This window comes from Bidens hawaiensis, unplaced genomic scaffold (assembly GCF_021521415.1).
Source record: "Bidens hawaiensis isolate Kalapana, Puna unplaced genomic scaffold, B.hawaiensis_p1.1 tig00062000_1, whole genome shotgun sequence".
In the NCBI taxonomy this organism is placed as follows: Eukaryota; Viridiplantae; Streptophyta; class Magnoliopsida; order Asterales; family Asteraceae; genus Bidens; species Bidens hawaiensis.
This window is the reverse complement of record NW_027501108.1, coordinates 38969-42263: the sequence shown is the minus strand read 5'-3', so window position 1 is coordinate 42263 and position 3295 is coordinate 38969. Positions and strand designations below refer to the sequence as shown.

Below are 3295 nucleotides of genomic sequence, written 5' to 3'. Positions count from 1 at the left end.
AGTTGGAGCCGGATAAGAAACAATATTTGGAGCCGACCGAGTGAATAAACACATATCCCGAAGCCGGCTAAGAGTCAAGGATGCCGGCTAGATAACAAGAGATATAGGCTAAGTTTAGCCGCCTTTGTCACGTGTCGAATTTTTATAGGCTAAAGGTTGGTCCCGTTTTCTTTTCATAAAAGTACGTGTCCATAAAGTGGCGGCTAAGGCTTAGCCGGCTTCGCTGACATATCACTTGTTTATTGGTCAAAAAAACAATGATTGAAAAGATGTTGGTTAAAATAGGCATGTCTAGAAGCTAGTTCTACCCGAGTAGTTGAATATTAAAACACTACTAGAAGCTAGTCTGGTTTGGAAAATTGTTCACCCATTAATTTTAAAAGTTGTTCCACCCAAGTTCGATTTTCTAACCATGCAAATGCAACAATTTTTATATGATATAGTGCTCATGTTTATAGTTTTTTCCAAGTATAAAAGATAAAAGAAAGATGGGTACTTTATATATTTCTTTCATTTGCATTTCTTGATAAAACTGATATATAGGATAGATAAATAACAACGAATTGATCAAACAATGAAATCTGTATATTGATTAAATGGGGTTCGTTAAAATTGATGTTCCAGGCATCTATTTATATACACGATACATGCATACAACTTTAAACTAATGACATGCTTGACCCTTGTACTATACTTACATAAACATATTAAACTAAAACATAATATAAATATAAATGACTAAAATGACCCTTCGAGTTGTGTTTGAGTTGAGTGCTATTATATCCAACAACCACCCCCTTAATCACGATCAACTTGTAGTAGGTCTTTGACGCCGAGTAGTTCCCTCATTGTTATGAACTTGATTCTTGGTAGCGCCTTTGTTAAGATGTCAACCTTTTGTAATTCTCCAGCAATGTGTTCCACAGTTATTTGTTCATTTTCAATGCATTCTCGTATGAAGTGATAACGAGTATCTATGTGCTTGCTTCTTCCATGAAACACGGGGTTCTTCATTAAGGCTATTGCTGATCGGTTGTCAACCATCAAGGTTACTCTTTCTTCTTTCCATCCTGTTAAAGCACTAAGTAATCTCTTTAACCATAATGCTTGACATGCTGCTGCGGTTGCTGCCATGAATTCTGACTCGCATGATGATAATGCTACAGTAGGTTGCTTCTGAGTGCACCAACTAATAGGAGAGTTTTCAAAGTATAATACTCTTCCTGTTGTGCCTTTTCCTTCTTCAGTGTTAACTCCATAGCAACTATCACTACAACCAATTAACTTGCATCCTCCATTGCTTTGATAAGTTATACCATAATCTTTTGTTCCTTTGATATAACGAATAACTTGCTTGATTGCTTTGAGATGATGCTCCTTTGGTTCTTGCATGAAAGGACTAAGTAGTCCTACAGAATAACTTAAATCTGGTCTCGTGTGAAGGAGATATCTTAGGCATCCTATTAGACTTCTATACTTGGTGGGATCAACTGATTCTCCACCTTTAACTTTTGTTAGTCTAAAACCTGGATCCATTGGTATCTTTGTATCATTGCTTTCAAACATTTATGAGTCCTTGAGAATCTTGTTCACATAACCAGTTTGTTTAATTGAGATATCACCCCCTGTTTGGGTACTTCTATACCTAAGTAGTAGCCTAATAAACCTAAGTCGCTCATTTCGAATTTTCCTTCCATTTGTGATTTGAACTTGTCAATTTCTTTCTTCAGTGATCCGGTGACAATCAAATCATCATCATAAACTCCAACTATCATATTAGAGTTTGAACTTGCCTTGGTATAGACTGCTTGTTCTAACGAACACTTTTGAAATCTTCAACGTGTTATCTAACTTTACATTCCATGCACGTGGTGCTTCTCGTAGTCCATACAAAGATTTTGAAAGTTTGTAAACTTTTCCTTTGTCTTGTGGTTTAACAAAGCCTTCAGGTTGAGAAACATACACTTCTTCCTTCAATTCTCCATGTAAGAATGTTGATTTAACATCTAGATGGTGTGCTTCCAATTTTTTATAAGCAGCTAAGGCTAAAATTAAACGTACAGTTTCTATTCGTGCTACCGGGGCAAAGACTTCTTCAAAATCTATCCCATGTTGTTATACATAACCTTTTGCCACTAAACGTGCGTTGTGTTTTATTATATTTCCACTTGCGTCTCTCTTGGTCTTGAATACCTATTGCTTTATGATCCTTGGGTAAATCGGTCAAGATCCAAGTCTTGTTCCTATTGATTGAATATAATTCAACTTTCATTGCTTAAATCCATTTTTCATCTACTGCTGTCTCCTTATACGTTCTAGGTTATTCTTCAACTAGTAACAGTTCATTTTCATCTAAAATTATTTCTGGTGCTCGAGCATAAATATCTTCAAAACTTTGAAATCGTAATGGTGTATGATAATAAGGTCTAGAGGAGCTTGCAGATGTTTCAGAGTTTGGTTCGTGGGTGTACGATTGTGGAGTGACTGGTGAATTTGGTGGATTAACGGGTGAATGAGGTGCTTATTCATCTTCATCATGATTGCTAACTTCAATATGTTCAAACTGAGGTTCATGATTATCGGGTAGAATTGTTGTTGAACCATCTTCAACTATAAATTATGTCTACTCGTTTTCTTCTGGATTACCTCTAGCATCCTCGTTCCAATTCCAAAACTCCTTTTCTTTAAAATGTACATCCCTACTAATACAAATTCTATTTGTTCTATGATCAAATAGTCTATATGCTTTTGATCCTGGTTCACTACCTAAATATACCATTTCAGTGCTTCTATCATACAACTTCTTTAAGTGTGGTAGTAACACTTTTACATATTCCTTACAACCAAAAACTTTAAGATACTTCAAATTCGGCTTATCACCTTTAAGCGCTTCAAAAGGTGTGCTATTAACTAAAGCTCTGGTCGGTGTTTGGTTTAGGATGTAGACAGCATGTCTTACTGCTTCTGCCCAAAATCTCTTAGGCATATTACTTGCCTTTAGCATACTCCTTGTAGCAGACAGGATTGTTCTATTTCTTCGTTCTACCATGCCATTCTTTTGCAGGGAGTATGGTGCAGTAAGTTGTCTTGCTATTCCATTTTCTTTACAAAACTTGGAGAAATCTTTGGACGTAAATTCTCCACCTCTGTCAGTTCTAAACATCTTCAATTTGGTTCCTAACTCTATTTCTATCATCAACTTAAATTCCTTAAACGTCTCAAACGCTTGATCTTTTGATTCGAGAAAGTATACCCACATGTACCTTGTACAGTCGTCGACTAAAAAGAAAATATA

General features: G+C 35.9%; 1 pseudogene; it reads right to left on the bottom strand.

Moving 5' to 3' along the window:
- Positions 1-798: 798 nt before the first annotated feature.
- LOC143603468 (secreted RxLR effector protein 161 pseudogene) lies at positions 799-1536 on the bottom strand (annotated as a pseudogene).
- Positions 1537-3295: the final 1759 nt, after the last annotated feature.